Source organism: Crocodylus porosus, unplaced genomic scaffold, assembly GCF_001723895.1.
Source record: "Crocodylus porosus isolate Cpor-Errol unplaced genomic scaffold, CroPor_comp1, whole genome shotgun sequence".
Taxonomy (NCBI): domain Eukaryota; kingdom Metazoa; phylum Chordata; order Crocodylia; family Crocodylidae; genus Crocodylus; species Crocodylus porosus.
Genome location: NW_017728906.1, coordinates 159,798,110 through 159,804,807, shown reverse-complemented (window position 1 = coordinate 159,804,807; position 6,698 = coordinate 159,798,110).

The window sequence follows — 6,698 nt, the reverse complement described above, 5'->3', positions numbered from 1 at the left end:
ATTATTTAACACACTTTTTAACAAACTGTACAATAGAATGCCTTTCCATACACATACGCTCCCTCCCGTCACCTTAGTCACATTTTAGCCAAACTATATATATTAGGCTCTTAATCTCTTAATGCTAAATTCTCCTAGAGTTTTCAAGCTCCCCTGAGTGTGTGTTCTTTGTTTACATGTGTCCCCTGTTAAAAATCAATATTTAGCAGATGCAGAAGGGCACACTAGATGCTGATTTTCTTTAAAATAAAAAAGGGTTTTTGAAGAGCCAGAAAGGCTAGAGATTAGAGTTGGCAGCTCTCCACTGTGTGACCATTCATTGTCACAAAACCCAGCAATGAGACGGTGTTTGCCATTTCCTTTTGATTTCTCTGTATAAATCTGCTCTCACCTAAAGCTTGACTACATGACGGTATATACTCACATTAAACTGATTATTTCTGTCTGAGCTGGGTGTAGACCAGGCACTTGAACTACATAAAAATGTTCCTTCTAAAAACATCACTATTGGAGTGCAGACATATATATATTTCCCTCACTAACAGAACCTCATTTTTTCAATTAACTTCTTGAAATCCAGGCTAATTGCAGAAGAGGCCAATGCACACTAACATATGTTTAAGATGTGTATCAGAAGTTTCTGGGCAAGATAGCATGCATGCACAGACTATTCCACACTCTGCAAAGTCCAGATAAAAGAGAGTGGGTTCAAGACTTCTCATCTTGGAGAGATCCACAGTTTTTTTTGCAAAAAAACTACTCTTAAAATATTCACTTACACACCCTGAAGATAGCTTATTGTTTACTGAGCACCATCAGAATGCAGGGCACTATACCAGAAGAAAAGAAATGATCCATGCCCTAAGGAAGTTGACATTCTACTGTGAAAGTTACATCAAAAATATAGTGCTAGCACAGAATATAAGAGCAGCTGTGGTTGGCACAGGGGAATACTCTGGTTTCACAGAGCTGTCATAGCAGCTACGATGCCACCCCATCCGACGGATAGAGCATGGCTACAGTAAGCCCGAGTGGCCAATGTGTCTCTACATTGTAAAGCAGATCAGCTTGGGAACCAGAAAAATCATGAGAGTAACTCAGAATCCTAAAAGGGATCCTTTGTGTTCCCCAGGTCTCAGCCATAGTCAAGGATTTGAATCTTTGCAGACCCGTTTCCTACAAGCCTCACCTAAAAACTCTATCAGATTATTTTAGTAGAAAGTGTGGTCACATTGCTTCACTGGAGAATGACACATTTTCTTTTGGGGAAAGCAACTTGTTGTTTAGCAAATAGTCATTATAAAGCACTTGAACAGTATCAATGATCTTGACAAGGCAGTTTGCTCACAGTGTAAATATAACTCAGAAAGCTTTGGAAAGCCTTATTAGAAAAGACCAGGAAACAACCTTTCAAATGTTTCACCATTTATGGTTCTGGAATTCACAAAAGAGAAATATTAATACCACTGGCTAAAGGGCAGTTTGGAAGCCATAAGGACGTATCTGTCATCAGTGGAACATTTTTGTATTTTGACTTTCTCTCCCAACTCCATGGTTTGCTATTGGATTGAATGTGATGAGATGCAAACTCCCACGTTTAAAACCCAGCTTTGTCACTGGTTTGCTATGCAACCACAGAGGAGTCAGCAAGGCCCACATTTCAGCAGGAGTGTACAGTCTGTAGCTGCACATTAAAAGTTTGCACACATGAGTCATGAATATATATTACCACATTTATTTGCATACCAGCACTCCCACAAAAAAACCATCATGTTTTGTCCGGGCAGAATGAAGACAAAAATGTTTTCCAGAGTCTTCCCTGACACAGCACTGGCTGAGCCAGGACTGAATCCTTCAAGGGCAGAGTCTCATCATCAGCATCACTGCTCCCCCTGTCCCCCTGTGCTATTCAGTCAACAGCTATTGCTGATCTGGCAACAGCTGTGAGAAGGTTAAACCTGTAGCTCTGTTGGCCATGTAGCAAGGGGATTGGGAGTGACTGACGATGGGGCTCTGCCTTCTGCTCCATTTGCCTGGAGGCTTCAGCCTTGGCTGAGCCAAGCACAGCCCTCTGCCACTATCCCAGCATCCCCATGAGTACCTTCTGGCATGGAAATCAGTTTCCTTACTTAAGACATGCAACCCAATTTTGGATGGCTGATTTAGGGGAGGATGCATGGGATCTGCTAGTAAATATGGTGATATTTGTGTTACTGCAGTAATTCTAGTCCTGGTCCAGAACCTCACTGTGCAGACACAAACAAAAAGGCAGTCCCTTCAAAAAAAGAAGTTACACGGGTCTGAAAAGACCTCCTAGAGCAGGGGTGTCCAACCTTTTTGAGTGTGGGGCCGGATCACAAACTTTTCATCACCCAGTGGGCCAGTGAGCCATATTCAAAGACCTCACAGGAAGTGGTATCACATCAGGAAGTGATGTCACGTGACCTTTGACACCAATGAAGTTGCAGGAAGTGACAATGAAATGGGTCTAACCAGTTCAAAACTCTCCCTCTATAGCATTCACCTGTGCCACTGTTCGGGACAGGATACTGAGCTAGATGGACCATGGGGCTGACCAAGCATTGCACTTTCTATGCTCTTACGTTCAGAAGCTCTTATGTTCTTTGGCTGAGCTTCCAAACTATGGCTGAGATTTGCAAAAAGGGGTAGATAGGCACGTTACAAAGTTGTCATAAAAGATTTGGAGCCCTCCAAATCCCATTCATTTTAATGGAAGTTGGCCTTTCGACTCAGCTTGAAAATCTCAGCCCAAGGTGCCAACCAAATAAGTCAAAATCTATTTTGCATTTCTGTGCAGTGCATCTATGTGGGGCTCTCCAAGCATTTTACAAACATGAGATGAACCTCAGGATGAGCCCAGCTGGAGCAGCAGGGGCTCAGCTGCACTTTCCCCTTACCTGCACTGATCAGTCCTGAGCGGTACATGGCTCCACCGCCACCTCTGCTGGGCAGGTCTGTCCCATCCGGAGCAGCATGCAGCTGAAGCTGGCTTCCCACGTGCTACTGGGGATGGGAGGAGCCTGGCTGGGTCAGCACCAGCCAAGAGAAGTGGCAGCTACATATTAAAACCAGCTGCCTCCAATACAAGTCTATTCCAGGATATGATTACCCTAACACAAAAGACCTAATTTCTACCATTAAATTAATTCTTGTTTTCCTCTCTCCCCCTCCTTTTCTCAGTACTTAACTTCAAAACAAACAACCATGTTCCCTTCCCTTCTCACCCTTCATTATGCAAAGCCAAACAAACCAAACTCTTCTCATAATACCCCTCTTTATTGCCCCAGTCATGCTAGTAGCCCTTTTCTGCACCAGATACAGTTTGAATTAATTGTTCTTGAACATGAGTAACTACAATCAGGTGCAGTATACTGCATGAGGTCTTATCAGAGTCTTGTACATGTTATCACTACTTCCCCCCTTTTCTTTTGGAAATGATAGCTTGATACATCCTAGGATTACAGTTTTCTTTTGTAGTGTCTTTTTCATACTCATCCTGTAATCAGCTAATGGACCAATATCTTCCTCTTCCACAACACTATGAATTAGTGACCACATATAGAGTGTATAAGTGACCTTAGGGACATACGTGCAAGTCAGTTCTCGCCTACTGGAAAAAGAGTTAATGAAAAAAGTCAGTGACTCCTCCTCCTCACTGCTTTTTTGGGGCCTCGATCTTATGGATAAGATGATGGAGTGTTACAAAAGTAGATGCTTTAATGGATTTTCAGGGACTTAAATAGGATGAAACAGAATTGCACTCAGGTACTAAGTTCTCTTTCACACTCAATAAATGGAATAGAATCTGGTCTATGTGTTTCCCTGCTTATTTTGCCTGTAGCAACTTATCCAATAGGCATTTTCTGAGCATGCTCCCAAGATCAAGGCCACCACACAGCAGAAAATGGCTCTGTGTAACTAATATAACCATGTGTGTCTTCTCTAAATAAGTCCACTGTTTATAGACAAAACTCTTCCTAGCTCCTACGTCCCCTACCTGGCACTTTGAATTACTAAATTTCATTGATGATACAGAGGAGGAGCAGAATGTGACAGAGGAAGAACTGGATGATCTCAGGGACTGCTATAATAGAAAAAGCAATGCCTCCCTGCTTCACAAAACCAGTAAATTACTGTTCATATCAATCCCAGGGGAAAAAATAACTTGGGAAACTACTGTGAATCTTTCTTCACTACTGAAGTTCTCCTTTCAGCACAACTTAGTTCAGTTCTCCTTTGAGATGGGGAAATAAAAGTGACATGGCAACATGCCAAATTCTTTGTTGAAGCCTGTATGTAGTGGATCTTCCATATCCTAATACAATAAAAGGATCTCCCTTTTCTAATAATAGCCCCACACTGCACCTCATTTATGAATGATAGATATCCCACTAGTTAGGCAGTCTTACAAGTCTTCCTTTGGTAAGATCAATCATTCTGCCTCTTTCTCCCTTTACTCCACATCTTTATTTTTCCATCAGAATCTGGCATACATTCCCTTGGTATTAACTAACTCCTGTCTAGTTTCTCAGATCACTTTAGCTCTCCAATCATATAGCAGAATCCCTGATTTGACAGGCTTGTAAAGAGAAATGGTCTGGTAGCAAGATGTTTATTCTGAGATGAAGAAGTCTCTTCTACCCTCAGCATATTGACCTTTCTGAGATTTGCTTCCACTTCAAATGTGATAGTTTCCATTTCTCTGAATGCTTCAATTGGCCATCCTACTTCACACCCACATCCTGCAGCAGAGGTTGGCAATATACGGTTCACAGGTTGATCTGGCTCATGGAGCCCCAAGGTTTGGCTGTGCCCAAAACTTGCACCCATGTTGGGGCTAAGCGGAAAGGAGTTTCACTGGGGCCAGATAACTTCCAGCTGTGCCCTTGCCACCATTGTTCTTGCCTCCTCCCTGCATCCTTAGCTAACCTCCCTTCAGCTGTGATGTGGAAGCAGCTTCCCATTGGCGAGAAGCTGCACTAGAGTCAAGTGGCTCAAAGCTGAGTTCACATTTCTGCCACTTCTCCTTGTCCATCTTCCCCCACTCTGCCTCTCAGCTCTGGTGTAGAATTGGCAGTGGTGAGGATGCTCAAGCCCTACCTGGGGAGTTGGGGACTGGGAGAAATGGTGGTAGAAAGGGTGCAGCTCCCAGCTGCCTGTCTTCAGCATAAATGCAGACAGAACCTCCCCACTACTAATGCGCCACAGTAGCTATCCAGCCCATGTTGAACTGGAGCCAGGATGTATCAGCCCACAACTTGAAAAGGTTGCTGGCCACTAGTCTACATTAGTGGTACCCAATCTTTTGGCCATGCAAGCTGAATGAGTATAGTGGGGTCAGTCCATAGGTTGTGTTTCATGCAACACTGATGAATGGGGTGAGTCCATGGGAGTAATCCAGTATGCTGGCCCAATGCCATACACCCAGATCTGGCTGTGTGCCAACCAACATCCTACACACTGAGATCCAGCTGCTCACTGATGCAATCTGGTGCACAAGGTCAGCATATACAGCCTCTGGGGCTCCCAGGGGTCTCGAAATTTGACAAGAGGAGAGCAGCAGTTAACACTAACACCCCCCCAACCAAATTTCTGGATCCTTCGGGGTCCCCATGAGTTGGATGACACTGATTTGAGGGCCACCTGCTTGATATCATTATTATTAATGGAAACTGAGGAAAAGTAATTTATTTCTTGGGCAACATACTGATATCTTTAATTTGAATCCTTGATACCCTTCTCATTTATATAGGTAAATACCCTTTTACTATGTTTCAACTTGCCTTCCAGAGGCTAATTCTGATTAGTCTTTGTTATCTCACTTTGCTCCTGGATTTTCTGATATTCAAGAAGAGACTTTCTTTGCTATTGAATCCTTTTATTTGCATTTCTTTCAGGTTCTCTGTTTGAAAATGGTATCCTTTTTGAAAACCCCCCCACTAAGGTTTGGAGTTCTGCTTTACAATTAATTCACCTCCCTCTTGGGATGACAGTTTCTTTCAGTCAGAAGGTACCACAGCTATTGAGATCTCTAAGCTGTCCAGTCTAATTGTCATTACTAGCTAGTTCCATTAATTATTCAATGTATTAATTTTTTAGATCAAAATTCTTGCTTATTCACCCATTTTTGCTTAGCTTTTCAGTTAAGGTAAACTCATATGATACAACCTTATTTTCCGTAATCAGCTCTTCACAGGGTGTGTCTACACAAGACACTTTACTGCACAGTTACATAGTTTACTGCACAGTAAGCATGCACGTCTACATGTGCACACAGTTACTACACAGTAAACTTTGCTAATCATGAGAAAATCTGCTACCTGCAAATGCAAGTAGCAAATGTAGTTGTGATTAGTTACTGAGCAGTAGTGCTCATGTAGATGCCTAACTGGGAGCAAATCTACAGGGGGTGGGAGATTGCTCCTTGCCCCTAGGAGCTGCCTGCTGCCAGGGCAGGTTCCACTACCAGACTATTTCCCCTGCCCTGGCAGAAGGGAGCTCCAAGCCCCCCACTCCGAAATTGTGATCAGGGTGTGGGGACTAGGAGTTCCTTATCTCCCAGCCCTGACTTTGCCATCACAATTGGGAAGTCGGGGGCTGGGAAATCCTTGTCTCCTAACACAAGTTCCATAACCACAGGGTCAATGCTGAGAGATCCTGATCTCCCAGCCAGAGCC